At 43.7% G+C, this 18,936-nt stretch overlaps 1 long non-coding RNA gene across 2 annotated transcripts; it reads left to right on the top strand.

The window, feature by feature from the left end:
- Positions 1-90: 90 nt before the first annotated feature.
- On the top strand, positions 91-18,181 carry LOC105713734 (uncharacterized). 2 transcript variants are annotated; one of them, XR_010341392.1, is made up of 5 exons: positions 91-202; positions 806-4,259; positions 4,361-4,418; positions 9,391-9,483; positions 17,834-18,181. It is a non-coding gene; the product is annotated as an uncharacterized LOC105713734 (long non-coding RNA). The 2 variants fall into 2 exon arrangements; XR_010341391.1 differs by lacking the exon at positions 91-202 and having other exon boundaries at positions 221-4,259.
- Positions 18,182-18,936: the final 755 nt, after the last annotated feature.

Raw genomic sequence — 18,936 nt, 5'->3', positions numbered from 1 at the left:
AAGCCGGTCCGCAGAGGGGCCCCAGAACTTTGTGTGTGTGTGTGTGTGTGTGTGTGTGTGTGTGTGTGCGCGCGCGCGCGCGCGTGTGTGTGCCCGGGTGCGAGGGTGCGCGCGTGCTGGCCCGGAGGGGAACCGACCCTAAGGAGAGCCCCCGGCTGGCAAAGTGGTTCGCCCATCTCGCAGCCGGTTGGCGCTCGCGGAGGTAGGAGTGGAATGAATGAAGGAAGGAGTGGGAGCGCGCCGTGCTCCTAGGGAGGGCGGGTGAGTGGAGGAGTTTCGGAAAGCCACACGAGGTCAGAGGCACCAAGCCCTGCCGTGCACGTCGCGGATAGGCAGTCCCCGGGGTGGTCGCCGGGTTCCTGCCGGAATCTGGCTTCCAAGCCACCCTGATCTTCGCCTTCTCGCGTCTACACTGTACCAAGCGCCCCCCCCCCCCCCGCCCCGCATCACTTGAATGGGAGCTCACAACTGTCTGGGTCCTCGCTTTTCTCAGCGCTCTTTCCGATCAGGGCTTCCGTTAAACATTCTCCAAACTCTCCCCAGCTCGGAGCCTCTCCAGCTGTCTCCCGTATGCTTGGATAGGATGCCCTGCCATCCCCTCCAACTTAGGAAGACTTGTTGAGTCTCCTCTTAGGCACTGTTTTTAAAACTGTGGGTCGTGACACATTAATAGATCATAAAATAAATGCAGCGGACGGCAACCGGCTTTAAAAAAGAATGAAATTGAATCCAATAGAAAATATTAGAATCCACTGCCCTTAGTAAGGGAAACTATTGTTTCATAAACCTTTTGTTTCAATTATAGGTACTGGACAAGTGTACTGGACCATGATGTCAATTTTATTTCTGACTGTGGATCGTGGGGTTAACAAAGTTGAGAAGCTATCTTTTTAAGATGTAAAATGATCTCTAACACTGTATGACTTTCTTAAATACAACCTGATGATTTTCTCACTACTTCTTATCCTTTCCCTTCTCCATCCTCCATTCCCCCCAAAAAAGGCAGGCTCTTTCACACTTTGTTAGTGGCACATCACGGCCCCTTCCTCTGTGTGATCTTGGACTCTGCTGTCTTCCTTGCCCCCACAATCAATGCTACACTTCCTACCACTTCTCTCAACCTAATGCCATTCACATTTGCAGAATCCTAAGCTACTGTTGCTAAAAGGGACCTCAGAGGTCGTCTGGGCCAGCCCTGCCCTTTGAGAGTTGAAGAAATGAAGTCCAGAGAAGTAAAATCTGTTGCCCAATGTCACACAGTATTGAAGCTTAGGAATAGGTCTCTTCTCTCACTCTGGTGTTCTTTACTCCACACCTGTCATTTATCTCCTTCCCTTCTAACCTCTCTGCAATCTTTAACCAGTCTCCCTAACTTTAGTTTTAGCTTAGGTCATCCTAAATACTGCCATCTTCATAATACGTGGTTCTGGCCATGCCATGCCTCTGGCTAACATCCTCTAAGGACTCAGCCTCTGCTGGCGGGGTTGAGTTTTCTAGCACCTTGGCTTTTCATCAAGGCAGGTGAGTCCTAGTTTAGCTTTCTAAGGACATGAGTTCAGCAAGGCACTGCTTCTCTAGCCAGACTGGTTTACTTGTAGTCCACTGCCAGCCTCACCCATCACTGTCGTTGTGCCTTTGCCCAAGCTGTCACTTTCCCACCCACTGTCCCAGAGGGGTGCCTTCTCCATCTTCTCTCTTTAACCAGCTTCTACCTATGCCTGGCTCACCTCCACAAAACAGTCCAAGGTAGCATGGGAGTAAGTCAGACCTAGGTTCAAATCCCAGCTCTTCCACTTAACTATGTGATCTTGGTCAAATTGCTTAACCTCTCTGAGTCTCAGTTTCTGTATTTTGATTATGAGAAAGAAGAATAAGAGTAACGTTCTCCTTTTTCATCTATAAATCTCTATCTCAGCCTTCACCACACAGGTATGTAACTTCCTGCTGTCTCTCTGCCCCTTTCTAGTGCTGGCCAATAGAACTTGCTGCCATAAGGGCAGTGTAGCCACTTATGTTTGTGGAGCACAAGAATTGTGGCTAGTATGACTGAGGAACTGAATTTTTTATTTTAATTTTAATAGCCACAGGTGGTTAGTGGCTACCATTTTGCACTGGGCATCTCTAGACTGTAAGCTCCATGAGGACAGAAACCATGTTTTTCTTGCTTAGTATTGTACATCCAGTAACTGTGCATTGCCCAGCACATGGTGACTACTGCACACGTATTTGTTGAATGGATGATACTGCAATGTGTTGCATGCTCCCTGGTGTCCAGCACAACAGTAAGAACTTGATAAAAGGCATTTCATATAGTCCTCACCACAGCCCCTGAGGCTGGGTTAGATTAGAGAGATAGTTTTGTATACAGTGCAGACACATAGTAGGGGTTCAATAAAAGTTATTATTATTCTAACACCTCCCTGTGACCGACTCCACTGACTTTTGTCTCATCTTTCCCTAGGCTCACAGAACATTTCCTGGCTGTTGCTCACTCTCTGTCGTCCACAGGGTACCCTGTGTTCATAACTGGATTGGCAGCATCTTGCTTTATAGGTCCCTGCTTTGTAGGACTGCCTCTGAACTCAGCACTGACCAGCATTCAGTAACTGCCTCTATGTACATCCCAGCTGCTGTCTAGCAGTGAGTGATTCTAGGCAGTCTTAAAATGAAGATCACTTGTGTCAACTGAAAACATTTTACAAGTAGTCTCCCTCCCATAAGAAGGTAACCATCTTGGACAAGGAAATAGAGTCCCGTGAAAGGGGAGCAAGATGGAGCCATACAGACAGACGCTCACCTCCTCTTCGGCCCACCGTGACTGAAGCTGTACGCGTGTGATGCAAAACTTGCGTTCAGTTGAGCTAGCATAGTTGGTATCATATAGTGGAAAAATATTCTTGAAATGAGCTAGATCTTCTTTCATGAATTGGCAGACTGAGTATACTCATTGTCTCCTTTCCCTCTGGTGACTGCAGTCAAGTGGCAGCAAGGTATAAACCTAACAGTGAAATGTCACTGAAGGAGAGCATGGGAGCTGGGAGGAGAGACCGTCTGCAACAGAGCCTGGGCAGCACCAGTATTTGAGGCGTGGGAAGAGGAAAAAGGACTCCCCCTGGAGGAGAGGGCAGAGAAGTTAGAGGACAGCCAGGACAGGGGAATTCCTCAACATCCCAGCGAGGTCAACAGTGCTGTGTGCTAGTGAGAGGCCCACATCAGATAAAAGTGGAAAGGCAGCCGAGTGTGGTGGCTCATGCCTGTAATCCCAGCACTTTGGGAGGCCAAGGTGGGTGGATCACCTGAGGTTGAGAGTTCGAGACCAGCCTGGCCAACATGATGAAACCTCGTCCCTACTAAAAATAGAAAAAAATTAACTGGGCGTGGTGGCAGGCGCTTGTGATCCCAGCTACTTGGGAGGCTGAGGCAGGAGAATCACTTGAACCCAGAAGGCAGAGGTTGCAGTGAGCCAAGATCACACCACTGTACTCCAGCCTGGGCAACAAGAGCAAAACTCCGTCTCAAACAAACAAACAAAAAAAATGGAAAGGCATTCACTGGATTTAGCCACAAGAGTTGCATTAGTGACTTTGGTGAAACTAGTTTGGAGGGAAATATAGTTTCTTAAATTCCACCTGAAAGAATGTGTCCTGTTTTATGGGTGGAGATGGTAGAAGGATGGGAGAGGTAGGCAGGTACCAGAAGAGAACACCAGAGAGTGCTCCAAGCAGAGAAGGCATGGCCCGTCATGGCCTGAGACAATGAGAGGGGTCTGGGAGCTGTCCCATTTGGCTAGAGACAGTATGCGTTGTATTTTATTTATATAGTAAATACGTTAGCATTCACTATTCTAAGGAGTTTAATCAATCATTTAATAAGTCACTTGTTTTTGTTTGTTTGTTTGGTTGGTTGGTTTTTTTTTGCAGTACATGGAACTCTAGATTTCCAAAATACCATTTAACTTCAGGGTGCTTTGAGAATCAATAATAAAGGCAAGAAAACTGGAAAGGATTTAGTGACCATCTATACCACTTACTCTCCTTAATCTGCCTTTCTACAGAATGGTACAAGTCCCATCTTTCTTGGGAGTTGGTAGAGTGAACATGGGGGAGCTCTGACCTCATTTCAAGTTCATTTTGCTTACAGAACATGGAACAAAGCGTCTTTTTTTTTCATTTTTGCCTATAGTTGTGAAAATGCACAACATCACAATATCTTCAAGGCCACAAGATAGAGATAAACCTTTTTTTGGTGTATGCATTTAGGTATGTATGTCTCTATTACTCTTAGGGTATTCATAGCATGATGTCTGTGTGGCTTGTATCTTATTCTCACTTGGTGTATGTTGCTCATATTTTCCTGACAGCTCTTTATTTTCCCTGTCTGAGCCTGTGGTTTCTCTCTGGAGGATGTGTCTGGGGGAGGTAGGTCACTATCTCAAGTTCTGTCTTTTGATATCACACACACCTCTCTTTTGGTCTCTTGCTCTATCTCTTTTTTCCTCTCTTTCTGACTGTGTCTGATTTTCTTTTTCTCTGTATCTTTCTATCTTTTCCACACATTCTTTATTTCTTCTTGCTCTCCTTTTCTTATAATTCTGTTTCTTAACAAGTCATAATAGAGACCTATTTTTGTTTGGATTATTCTTAAGAAATTACCTTGTCTTTCTGCTTTAAAGCTGTGATCGGTTTCAGTGATACAATTTGTAACAGAGTAGTATTTAATAACAAGACTCTTTAACTGAAAGCTTCAGTGACAAGACATTACACTCAGAGAATTTAAAAGAGTAGACATTGCATTCCAATGAGGAACAACAGAGCTGTGGCTTTAAGGGCAAAGGGGAGAGCAAGGCTTGGCAGGGCAAAGGGAATCTGATTGTGGAAATGGCAGTACTGGAGAAATTACACTGACAAAATCAGGGGAATAAGGAAATATCATTCATTTTCTGCTTCTGCTCCTAGAAGAAAAATGATCAGACACCTGAACAGGGGTGCAGGAAAAGCAAAGTGATGCCATAAGAGCATTCAGCAGAAAGGAATTATGGAAAAAAAAAAACAAAAAAACTGCAATCAGCCTATGAATGAAAAGAAGCTGTAATGGAGATGCACAGAAGGTAGGGTGATTTAGTTGGAGGTTGTGGGAATGGCAGATTAGGATGGATTTGCACACAAGAAGCAGTTCAGAGAAGCAACCCAACCCTGCAGAGAAATTTCTGTGATGATGGGAGGTAGGTAACAGCTTGGTTTCCCTGACCTGAGGTCCAGGCTGAACTCGGACAGATAGGCAGAAATGGTGCAGAAAGAAGCTTGGAGGTGGAGGTAGAAATAAAGGTAGACTGAGGAGAGCTCTTCTAAAAGCCTACAGGTCCTGTTAAACCGAGTTGAGCCTACCTCGGTCATGAGTCAGTGGACCTGTGCATTTCTGTGCAGCGTGAAGTTTCAGTTGTGACGTTTCCTCCCACTGACGTGAAAGCCTGCTCCTGTGTGGCCAGCCCTGGAGGGGCTTGACTGTCATGCCAGAGGACTGTCAGGACTGACTCTTTGCTCTGAGGTTGCCCGTGGCTTCTTAGATGCCCAATCGGGTGCCCTTTCTCAGCCCTTCCCCTGCTTGATCTCTAAGCAAACATGAGCTAGACACTGTTAATGACCTCACTCCTCTTGAACCACTCCCCTCCCTTCACATGCTTGTTTAGTTTTTTTTTCTTTCAACATTCCTAGTCATACCTTCTCTCTCTCCCCTCTCTCCCTTCCTCCCTCCCTCCCTCCCTCCCTTCCTTCTCTCTGTCTCTCTTTTTTCTTTCTTTTCTTGTCTTTCTTTCTTTTTCCAAGAAAGTCAGTTCATCAGCCAGACATGGTGGCTCATGCCTTTAATCCCAGCATTTTGGGAGGCCAACGCGGGCAAATCACCTGAAGTCGGGAGTTCAAGACCGGCCTGACTAACATGGTGAAACCCTGTCTCTACTAAAAATAAAAAATTAGCCAAATGCGGTGGCACGTGCCTGTAATCCCCGCTACTCAGGAGGCTGAAGCAGGAGAATCGCTTGAACCCGGGAGGCGGAGGGTGCAGTGACCCGAGATCGCGCCATTCATTGCACTCCAGCCTGGCAACAAGAGTGAAACCCTGTCTCAAAAAAAGAAAAGAAAGAAAAAGAAAGAAAGTCAATTCATCAAGTGTTCAGCTACAGCTTACTATGTGCTAGATTCTGTAGCAGGAGCTGGGAGTATAAAAGGGAATACGCCACAGCCCTGGCTTTCAAGGAGCTCAAGTTCAAAGAAAGACCACCAAGCAAGGAGCACGATACAATATAATGAGTGCAGCAGTAAAATGGATGCACATGGATAAAAAGTAGCACTGAGGGACAAATGACAAGGAGTGTGTTTGGGGTGGAGGAGGTGACATGTCTGTGCCCTGCACTGTGAGTTCTGCCAGGGGACAGCAAATAGGATAGAAAGGTATGAATGTCCAGGATCTGTAAGAAATTATAATATTGCTAAACATGCAAAGCAAAACAGACAGTGGTCGAGAGTGACGCTGGAGATTGTATGCCAAGCTGAAGAACTTGTACTTTATTCTGTATGCACCCAGTGTGGGGAAAAAAATGAATTCAATTTTGAACACGTTGAGTCTAAAGTACCTATGAGATATTCAGATAGGGATGCTCAGTTGCCAGGTGGGACTGGAGCTCAGCCAAGGGTTTTTAATGGGAGATAGATTGTTGTGAGGTGAAATCACACAGGGAGAGGTTACATGGCAGCATTTCTCAAAGTGTGGTCCTTGGGCTGGCTTTCTAAGGATGCAGACTCCTCAGGCAGAACCCCAAACCCGCTGACTCAGGAATCTCTGGGGGTGGCACCTGGAAATCTGCATTTTGAATTTACTCCCTAGGGGATATATTTACACAGAGCAGTTCAATAACCACTGGTGTGGAGGGAGACGCTAAGAGGCTAAAGGAGGGAACTGGGAAGGGAGAAACCTGGTCATTTAGGGGCCATGTGCTTCTCCCCTCACCCCCTCTCTTGATGGACTGGATCTAAGTTCTCTTCTCTTCCCTCTCTGCTCGCTCTCTTGGCAAGCTCATCTCCAGATCGCTGAGGCTGGTATTTGAATTGACGTAGTCTCCTTAGCTCTTGTCCCACATTTCCACCTGCTTTCTTGGACACCTCTACCAAATGGAGCTCATCTCCTCCCAAACCTGCTTCTGGTAAACAATGACCACCTCCTAGTCCTTCAGCTCCAGCCATTGCAGGTCAACTGCCAGGACCCATTGTTTTTTGTTTTGTTTTGCGATAGCTTTTCACATTCTTCCATTCCTCTTCATTTCTACTGCCAGTGCCTGATTCAGCCTATCCCTACCTCCTCCTTGGACTGCTGCGCTATTTTTTTTTTTTTTAACCAGGTGTCCCTGACTCCAGTTGCTCCCTCTTCTTTAATTGACATAACTCATTGTTGACAACATTGTCGTCCTGTGCGCTGCATACCATTGCTCAGAGATGTTCAGAGTCACCATATTGCCTGCACAATAACCTTAATCACCTTAACCTGACACGTAAATCCCATCGTGACCTGCCCCAAATTCCCTTCCCAATCTATTTCCCACTCTTGTCTCTCATGCATCCTAAGCAATAGCTGCACATCTTTATCTTTGTACATGCTGGCCTCTCTGCCCAGTGTCGTCAACTCCACGTCTTCCCCATCTTTTAAGACCCAGTTCACATACTGTTTCCTTCATGAAGCCTTTCCTATTCCCCAGCCTACATCCCCAGGGGTAATTTATCCTTTATTCTCCCGAAAGCATATTTTACATCTGTTTCTGCTGCATACATTTTTTTCCTCTCTAGTATTAGAGATTTTTGTTTTGTTTTTAAATGTCTTGCCTTTCCCTCTATGGAAGCAGTGAAGCAGGGACTGAACATCAGGAAAATTCGCTCCATCACTTTTTTTTTTTTTTTAGACAGCGTCTCACTCTGTCACCTGGGCTGGAGTGCAGTGGCACAATCTCGACTCACTGCAACCTTTGCCTCTGCTGCAGCCTCCTGAGTAGCTGGGATTACAGGCACTGGCCACTACACCTAGCTAATTTTTTATATTTTTAGTAGAGATGGGATTTCACCATGTTAGCCAGGATGGTCTTTAACTCCTGACCTCATGATTTGCCCACCTTGGCATATCCAAAATGCTAGGATTACAGGCATGAGCCACTGCACCCGGCCTAGGTCCATCACTTTTAACTGGATGATGATAGGGAAATGAGTTCATTTCTCTGCACCTCAGTTTTCTCATCTGTAGAGTGGGATAATAATGTCTACCTCATTAGTAGAAATTATTCATATGAAGGAAGGGAAAGATAGACTATACAAGACCACAAAAGCACCATAGTGCCAGGTATGAAGGAGGCACTTTATAACTCTGTACTGAATCCATGAGAAACGATATACTTCTAGACAGCTTTGAACAGTTCTGGGAATATAATAATTAAGTGATAGAATGCAAGGAAGAATTTCATTTTGGGATTATCTGTTTTTATTTTAGTGAAAAGTTTCACAGATATACATTTTACTTCTAACAGCTTCAAAGCCTAATTTTATTTTTTAAGCCTAGGGTTCTTTTCTTTCATGTAGTCCTGAAGCTTTTCACTCTATGTAGCAGACACATGTGGTTACCTACTCCCTAGCTCTGGTGTCTTCTTACTCAGCTGTAGAACTCTGATTTTATTTAGGGAGGAACAAACCTGCCCAAATAAATAGAAGGTAAATTATGATTGGTCTAAGTCCATTGCAGCAAATCAATCGTGTTTCCAGTGGTGGTCATGTGACCCAATGAGACAAAAGGTAAAACTTGAAGGCTTCTGAGAAAGTGTCTCCTTTCCCATAAAAGTGCGTTCCATGGGAGGGGGTGGTTCATTTCCTTTCCCTCTTCTTCAGCTGTATCATAGTCGGATGGGAAGCTTTGGGTGGGATCAGTTAGAGTGACATCTTGCAGGTAAGGAAGTAAACTGGCCTTGGAACCATTGACCTCCAGCCTTATTGAGAGGAGAGCTGTTTTTATGAAGACACCTTTAGCAAAGCATCCCATGACTTGCAGCTAACAGCATCTTAGTCATTTTAAGGAAGAATTTAGTTTTGTGATTTTCTTATAGCGTTTATCGCCATCCGTGTATAGATCTTTTAAAAATAATTCAACAGCTTCAAAGTGTAAGTTTAAAAAAAAAAAAAAACAAAGAATTTTTTGTCATAGAATTCTGAGGATTTTTGCATGTATATGAGAGATGAATTTGAATTTTTAAAGAATTTCTTTTGGCATAAGGCAATATCTTTAGCTCACGTTCCACTTGCCCTAGGTGATGCACTTCATCAGCTTTCAGAAGCTGCTGATTTGCTTTGCTTATCTTTTCTTTAGGAGACATATGCTGCCTGGACTGCCTGGCTAATTTGAGCTAGTTTGTCTGCTAGCCAGTTTGAGTCGTTTAAATAGGAGGCAGAACAACAACAGGTAAGATTTTTTAAAATATCCTTGAATTTCTTTGTGTTCCATTGACATTATTATGTTGATTACACACTTCCAAATGCAAAGCCCTGTGTTAAGTAGCCAGAGAGGGGAAAGTGATGGGCAGCTGGGAGAGTGGTGACTAACAAGATGGCACCACCGGGTTCTTGAGTCTGAGGGTTGGGCAAAGCCAGGGCAATGACTGTGATGGCCAAGGAGAGCAAGCAGTAGAAACTTGGGTCCAAAGGGCATTAGGCATGAAACCTACCCTGACAACCCTATTTAATATTGCAACTTGCCCGTCCACCCTCACTGTCCTCTAGTGTACCCCATTTTCCCTTATCTGGTGTTCTTAACCTTTTTTTTTTTTTCTTGTGGATTCTTCTGCAGCCTGGTGAAGGCTGGGGATGCCCTCTCAGAATAATGTTTTTAAATGCATTGAAAAACAGATAAGACTACAAAAGAAGTCAATTGTATTGAAATATAGTTACTAAATGTGTATTTCTTTATTGATACAATTTTGAGAAACAGTTACTAAATGTGTGTTTCTTTATTGGCACATTAAGTAACAAGATTTAACCACAGGTCCAATAGCTACAAAGTAGCGATGAATGTAAATAACAGTTCAAGGAATCTGCAACAACTGTCAATCTGATACAAAATATCGGTGATTTCAATTGGTAACAAAGTTATAGGTACTGCTGTGGCTTCTGAGGTTGGTTGCCTACAGTCAGATTTGAAGGTTTAAGACTAATGAAAATGAAGATGTCATTTTCCCCCCATCCAAGTTCACAGATCCCCTGAATTCTATCCATGAACCCCTTATAAGTCTGGAACTCCAGGATAAGAACCCCTGCCCTTATCTTATTCTGCTATATTTGCATAGTATTTATTCTCTTCTAACATCATTTATTACTTACTTATTTATAAAGTTTATATTTAATGGTCTGATTCTTTCTATTAGAATGTAAGTTTCACAAAGTCATTGTTTGTTTTGTTCACTGATATATTCCAAGTGTCTAGAACAGTGCCTGGTACTTTCTAGAGGCTCAACAAATACTTGTTGCATGAGTAAGACCAGTGTACCAGCATCTGGGTCTAGGCAGAGAAGCCAGGCCCATGGTCTGTCTGAATGTGAGGTCTCGTGCAACTGCATCCCTCAAACCACCTGCTACCCAATTCTCTTGCACTTTGGAGGGAGGGAGCCAGACTGCTCTGCGGAGGTGGACTGGGAGACACTGAGTTTTGCCCATAGCACCACTGGGATTGGATGTGTGGAGGAGAAGAGAAAAGGCTTAGGGCTGGGAATGAGAAATGGACATGGCACATGGAATGACCATGCCCTAGGGATGGCTCTGCCCCAGGTAGGTGCCAGGTCTTAGGCAACAGTTAATACAAAATATATTTGGACAAATAGATCGGTCCTGGACTGGGAAGGGACTCTAGTGCCCAGCAGAAGTGACTATTTCCACAAGCAATGGAGAAGCACTGAATATTTTTGAGCAGGAGTCCAAGTTGGTAGAATGAAAGAAGAGCTAGAAATAAGAGCTATAACATTTTGAGTGTGAGTAAGTGCCCACCTTATAAATCATTAGCAAAGCGAGATATAACCCTTTCTCCAATTCTGTATGGGTGACACCCACCAATCTGGTAAATGGAGGTTCTTAGTGTGGCAGGGTGTCATCCTCACCTTGTTTAGCATCCCCATCAGACATTCATGTTCACCTTTTGGCCTTTTTAATAATAATTTGAGAAGTTGTAGAAAATGCTTATACTTTTAATATGTTTGATGCCTCTCTCTCTCTCTCTCTCTCTCTCTCAACACAGGGTGTAGTGATCTGTTGCCCAGGCTGGAACATAGTTGCAATGGCATAATCACAATTCACTGCAGCCTCAACCTCCTGGGCTCAAGCAATCCTCCTGCCTCAGCCCCCTGAGTAGCTGGGACTACAGGCATGCACCACCATGGCTAATTTTTTTTTTTTTTTTTTTTTTTTTTTTTTTTTTTTGAGACAGAGTCCTGCTCTGTCACCCAGACTGGAGTGCAATGGCATGATCTCAGCTCACTGCAACCTCCGCCTCCCAGGTTCAAGCGATTCTCCTGCCTCAGCCTCCCTAGTAGCTGGAATTACAGGCGCCCGCCACCATGCCCAGCTAATTTTTGTATTTTTAGTAGAGATGGGGTTTCACTGTGTTGGTCAGGCTGGTCTTGAACTCCTGACCTTGTGATCCACCCATCTCAGCCTCCCAAAGTGCTGGGATTACAGGCATGAACCACCATGCCCGGCCATGGATGACTAATCTTTAAAATTTGTTTGTAGAAAAATGGTCTCACTGTGTTGCCCAGGCTGTTCTTGGACTCCTGGGCTCAAGCAATCCTCCCATTTTGGCCTCCCAAAGTGCTGGAATTACAGGTGTGAACCATCTCACCAGCCTTTAATCTCCTTATTAGTGAAATATCTGACCCAAGGGCTAGGATTGGATGGTCTTTTTAGTATGACCTCAAATCACTGTATTCTGTAAGCATTTTTTTTTCTTTGAGTTGGAGTCTCTGTTGCCCAGGCTGGAGTGCAGTGGTGTGATCTCAGCTCACTGCAACTTCTGCCTCCTGGGTTCAAGTGGATTCTCCTGCCTCAGCCTCCAGAATAAGCTAGGACCACAGGTGCGTGCCACCACACCCGGCTAATTTTTGTATTTTTACTAGAGATGGGGTTTCACCATGTTGACCAGAATCTACCCAGCTCGGCCTCCCAAAATGCTGGGATTACAGGCATGGGTCACTGCCCCCAGCCTATAAACATGTTTTCTTCTAGAGTGTTTTCAGGTCTGTACTTGGAGTCCTAGGTCAATGGCTTCACCAACTCACGCTGAGCCCTAACCATGGAATCTGAGCAACATCATAGTTAGGTCCAGGGACAAAATACCAAAGTCATCTGTTTCCGTGTTCCATTATTTCCTCCTCTCCATACATTACACATACAACAGTTTTATCACACATTCCTGTGACCAAGTGGCAATCATTCTAATCCAAACTGCTGCTACACAAACTGAGGCTTGCTAAATATTTGCCTTAGCCATAAAGCTGATGGAGCGTTAGTTTAACATGCAAGTAGGGGCCATGAGGATCTTTTTGGGTTTCATGTTGAAACATTCAAGCTGCTCCTCCTACTGCAACTATTACTACTAAATGCATTATTATGATTTCAGTGACAGATAAATGCTAAATGCTAACAGCTAAATGCTAACAGCCTAACACAATGAAAGTTTGTTTCTCATCCTTACAACAGTCAGCGTAGGGGTTTAGCAAGTGGACTTCCACATAGTAATTCAGAGGCCCAGGCTTCCCTCACCTGTGAGTGGGAACTTCGGAGGCCTTCACTTCCAGATGGCGGATAGAAGGAGAGAATGGAGGCTATCCCCATGGGAGATTTTTAGGGGCCAGGCCTAGGCGTGGAGTGCTGGTTCCCTCTGCACTCCGTGGAACACAACTTAGTGACACAGTGACATGGCTACATCTAACCACAGGGAGGCTGGGAAATGAGCACATATGTTGCAGTTACTAAAAATAATGTCTGAGTTATACCCATTGGCCAAGGGGAAGTGTCCATGATATATTTGTGAGAGGAGTAAGTTTCAGTGTATGGTGTATTACATAATATTGATAAAAAGAAATGTGAAAATCCCTGACTATCCTGCATATCTTTGTAGAATGCTAGTGAAAGCTTCAGGGGGCTGTACACCTCAGGCCCCCCGCATTTATTACTACGGAGTTGAGTATGGAGGCAGTGACAGAGACGAGATTATTAACTTTACATATCTTTGGAGTGTTTCGTTTTGTTTTGTTTTTTTCATTTCTTGCAGTGATCACATACTTTGGAATTAAATTTTTAGGTGTAATTTTAAAGTATGGGTGGTAGTCTCTGTAAAATTTAGAAAAAAAGAAGCAAAGAAGAATATGACTGTGCATCTCCATGCTGTAATATTTTCTTCCTGCGGGAAGATATTTTTTGAAGCAGAGCGGAGCTCGTGTGTACCAGGCCATGCTACATCCTAGAGAAAGCACACCTCAAGACTGATTCCATGTTTAGCAAGTTATCTCCACATTAAAATGATAATTTATCAGTTTTGTGCATATCATACCATGCGCATAAGTGCCCTGGACCTGAATATTCCTGTCCTAAAAGGATAAACTTCTCATTCTAAATTAATATATTGATATTCTGCTTTGGGGAAAATAAAGCTAGTGTGGGGTTTGGTAGAAATAGATCAGCACATCAGATCCTGATAACTCTTGACTAAACTGGTAAAATAGAGTTACCAAAACCACAAGGCTAAGACCTGGACTCCTGGCTTTACAGAGATTCTTCCAATATCTAACCCTTCGGAGACTGAAAGAGCCAGCTAGCCTCGCCCATGGTCTGCGTGCTGGTTTGTTTACTGGCTTGCATTATCACCCACCTACTTGTCTTTATTCTCTCTGCAGGTCCCAGAGGTTTGCCTTTTAAGTCAAACTTTTTTGTAGAAATTTACTCAGCATCTAGATATAGTTTATTGACAATAAAAACAAAACAAACAGATATAGAACACAGTGTTGGGAATACGGGTGGTTCTTCTTGAAGGACTGCATGAAGCACAGTTGGACAAATAGCCAGTCCTCTTCATCTGCAGGGATGTGGGTGGGGACAGGAATCAGACTCCCTGTCTGTTTTAACTCATTCATAGGAGACTGAGTTTGCTCTTCATTGGGTCCTAGGCTTCCAAGTCAACCCTGCTGCAAAGGATGAATGAGGGAGGAGAGAAGGGCTTACTTTCACCCCTGTCCTTCAAAAGAGATGTCCTAGAAAATGCACTTTTAAAGTTGCAAGTATCATTTGAGACCCAGATAAGAGAATATCAGTAGGAAACACAGCAAGATGGTAAAGGAAAAGAAGAGCAATAAGAATGCTTGGTGCGACATTATCTGACCCAGGCAAAGAAGGGTCATGTGGCTGTTTGTCTGCAGCCTGCCTGGATTCATGGCTAAAGAGACAGGATGTTCAGACCAGATCACCAGTTTTTAGATATGTAATTGAATGGTTATCTACTATGGGAATGGCATAAACTAAAAATAGTACAAAACATCTCTAGAAATTTTGTGTCATTAACACATTTTAAAAGTATTTATTGAGCCAGCTGCAGTAGGTCACACCTGTAATCCCAGCATGTTGGGGAAGGCTGTGGTGGGCGGAGCACTTGAGGTCAGGAGTTCAAGACCAGCCTGGCCAACATAGTGAAACCTTGTCTCTACTAAAAATACAAAAAAAATTTAGCCAGACATGGTGGCACACTTTTGTAGTCCCAGCTACTCAAGAGGCCGAGCCAGGAGAATTGCCTGAAGCTAGGAGGTGGAGGTTGCAGTGAGCTGAGATCCACCACTGCACTCCAGCCTGGATGACGGAGCGAGAATCCATTTAAAAAAAAAGTATTTATTGAACACCTACTCTGTGCCAAACACTGTTTTAGTGAGTGGCAAACAACACTGAACACCTTTGTACTAAAAGGCAAGACAGAGACCCAGCAAAAGCAAACAAGGGAGTGTAGTTTGTGATGCTGAGCCAAATGAAAGACTCTTGTTATAAATTTGATGGAGTTGTAGGGGATGGGAAGATCATAGTCTGCTGAAATAGTCAAAGAAAGCTTACATTTTAAGCCAGGCATTTAGGGATGGATTTGATTTAGAAAGCCAGAGAGGAAAAGGAAACATATTTCATATGAGATGGAATAGCATAATAATGAGAACATTTACAAAGTGCTTTACAGTTTGCAGAGCATTTTCTCATTCATGATTCAGAGGTGAAAATAAGCCAAGCTTTTCAGAGCCAAGTGTTGAGACCAATCTGACTTAGTAGAAAGTAATCGTTCCTTCATACCTCTCTCTCCTGGCTTCTCTTTTCTGATCAGGGTTCATGGTTTCATATTGACTTTTTAATCCAAAGCCCTTTTATAGGGGATTTCTTCTACAAAAAAACTGGCAAAGAGAACAAGAAGACTGCATTTCTTAAAGAAAATGTATCTTAATGCTTGTGTGGGTACGTGTAAGATGCACGTGCGTGCCTGCGTGTGTCTGCTAACAGTTGGCACAAGATACTTTCTATTTTTTTTTTTTTTTGACCTTTTTTTTGAGATGGAGTCTTACTCTGTCACCCAGGCTGGAGTGCAGTGGAATGATCTCAGCTTACTGCAACCTCCACCTCCCGGGTTAAAGTGATTCTCCTGCCTCAGCTCCCAGGTAGCTAGGATTACAGGCATACACCACCACACCATCTAAGTTTTTTATTTTCAGTAGAGATGGGGTTTTACCATGTTGGCCAGGCTGGTCACAAACTCCTGACCTCAAATGTTCCACCCACCTTGGCCTCCCAAAGTGCTGGGATTACAGGCATGAGCCACCGCACGCGGCTGACATTTTCTGTATGGGATGAGCAAGACATTTTGTGCTTTATAATCCCAGTGTAAATATCTCCTGGACTTTGAAGGACTTCCCTTTTCTAAGCAATCTTACATCTTCTCCTCTTAACTCAAAGTAGACCTGTTCCTCCTCCCTGTTTCTCTGCCCCACCACCCTTTCACACCTTTCCTGGTGCTGTCTGCTCCTCTGCCCACCTAACCAGGCCCTACCGCCACCCTTTTGTTTTCAGGCCAAGCCCTACCTCCTTCATGAGCTCTTCTCCAGTTACAAATGCAACTGATGATCATTTGCACCTCTCTTCATCTCTGCAGTAGTTCTTCATTTTTTTGGCGGGGGGGTGGTGGTAAATTATATCCCTTTAAGAATGTGATGAATGTCTTGGACCCTGGACACATATACACAAAAAGTATGTGTCTAATCTCAGGGGATCATGTTCCCCTGAAAACATTGCTTTTCTAGATCACATTTGTTTGGAATGAACCATATACTTCAATGCTTTAAAATATACTTTTATGTCATTTTGCCTAATATATGTCTTTATAATTACACTAACCTTGAGGAGAAAGCTGTTGTAGAATTTTCTGGTACCCTCATAGAACTTGGTTAAATGTAGAGCACATAGAAGTATTTCATGGAAAATGAATGAATAAACCAACTAGGGTTCATCTATGCAGTGGCATAGCATTCAGTAATAAAAATAAGCTATCGAGCCACAGAAAGACACGGAGGGGCCTTAAATGCATACTGCACCGTGGAAGAAGCAAGCCAAAAAGGCTGCATACTCTGTGATTCCAACGATGATATTCTGGCATAGGCAAGACTGTGGAGATGATATGAAGACAGTGGTTTTTCAGGGATCTGGGGGGAGATAGAGGGGATGAATACGTGGAGCACAGATGATTTTGGGGCCAGTGAAACTGTCCTGTCTGGTGGATGCATGTCATTAAATATTTGTCAAAACTCATAGAATGTACAACACAAAGAGTGAACCTTAATGTAAACTATGGTCTTGGCCGGGTGCAGTGGCTCATGCCTGTAATCCCAGCACTTTGGAATTACAAAGGTGGATCACGAGGTCAGGAGTTCGAGACCATCCTGACTGACATAGTGAAACCTCGTCTCTACTAAAAATAAAAATAAAAATAAAATTAGCCAGGCAGGGTGGCACATGCCTTTAATCCCAGATACTCAGGAGGCTGAGGCAGGAGAATGGGTTGAACCCGGGAGGCAGAGGTTGCTGTGAGCCGAGATCGCGCCACTGCACTCCAGCCTGGGCAACAGAGTGAGACTCTGTCTCAAAAGGAAAACAGAAACAACAACAACAAAAATTTGGTGTTGAGTTAATGATAATGTATCAATATTGGCTCATCGGTTGTAAAAAATGTAGCACACTAATGTAAGCTATTAATGATAGAGGAAACTGGGAGGAGGACCAGGGGTGTATGGAAACTCTGTCTTCCGCTCATTTTTCTGAAAACGTAAAACTGCTCTAAAAAAATAAAGTCCATTAATCTAAAAAAGGAAGAGTCATTTCCTATTTTGGCTGTAGCCTCTAATGACCGCTGGGATAAAGAAGAGGCAATGCCTTAATGCAGTGCATGTATTTTAGGTTTTTGAAAGTTGTATCCGTCATTGTTAAGCTCAGTTAAACCTGCCACTTGACATGATGTCGACACAATGTCCATTTTTAAATGAACTAACAGAATTGGTAAGATATGCTCTCCTGATAGAGACTCAGCCAATTCTAATGTCAATGAAAGACTTCTTAATGTATAAATTTCAACATGAAGAAAATCCATTAAAATATAATTAGTGAGTTTTACACATAAATAGAAAGAGGGCCTACCTAGACCTTGTCGCCATTTAAAAGAGCTCTTTCTTCTTTGTCTGTTTTTGTATTTTTCACAGAAGCTTAGAGGAAGAGCCAGAACTACTCTTACCTGAAGCAGAATGATGATTTGGAGCCACAGAAAATCAGTTTAGGGAGCAATGGGTCTTGGTTCAATGTTGTGTGTTCAACTCTGAAAGAATGCAGTTGGGTGATGGACCGGGTAACTTCTCCCCTGTGGCTCTGCTCCCATTGGTTATTCTGAAGTCACGCAGGGATTTGGCCACGGTCTTAGCCATTGGCCCTCTTCTTAGCCGTTGATCCTCACATAATAACATCTTGTTTGGTTATTAAAGTGGCTGAATTATTGGAATGAAGCATTGAAAAGTACTGTTATACCGTCCGTCTTCACAAAGACTGTAAACTAACTTCACCATGTAGTGACTCGGCTGGTTGGCTAGAAAGTACCTCGTAAGATGGTCTATTCTGCCAACCTTTCCTATCCCAAACAAATCTCCTGGCTCTCACCACCTCTTTACAATCCTCTGTGCTCTTTAGAGTGAGGAGGTGGGAGTGAGATGGAGAAAAGGGTAGAATTAAGTAGAGGGTCAGTGCACAGGCGGTAAGTATCGTGGGTCACTCTGCAATGTCCACTCACAGCTGAGATTCAGTGTTCAAACTTTCCCCCGAAAAGCCATTCTGCCCTTACAGTGACTCCTTGGACTCGAGCCATGGATGTGACCACAGCATTCATTAGATTCCATGCATTACCTTCTTGAATAATTGTAAAAATTATGTTTTCCAAATAGAACAAAGAGATGCTTCCTGAAATTCCTCTCCTTGGAACCCTCATGATATGCATTTAAAGCGCTTAGCCTGGGGGTCGCCATTGTGTACACACAATAAATCTTAGTGTATGAAGAATTCAGGCAGTCATGAAGCTCAAATGACAAAAAAAAATTTTTTTTAACAGACAGAAGTCAGGGAGGGCAGTCATTGCTTAGACAATGAGATTCAAGCGAGTGTTGTTCTGAATCTCTGAGCCCTGTAGAGGAGAAGATGGATGAAGCAGGCAGCTTGAGGAAGGAGACACGCCAGCCAGAAGAGAAAGAAAGAAGCCGGTGAAGCAGGAAGAGAAGAAAACATGAAAGGGTAGGAAGGTGAGAAATGGATGCCAAGGAGA

Source organism: Aotus nancymaae, unplaced genomic scaffold (assembly GCF_030222135.1).
Source record: "Aotus nancymaae isolate 86718 unplaced genomic scaffold, 86718_ANA_hifiasm-v0.15.2.pri h1tg000002l, whole genome shotgun sequence".
NCBI lineage: Eukaryota > Metazoa > Chordata > Mammalia > Primates > Aotidae > Aotus > Aotus nancymaae.
Note: the sequence above shows the minus strand (reverse complement) of the source record. Positions and strands in the feature narration are given on the sequence as shown.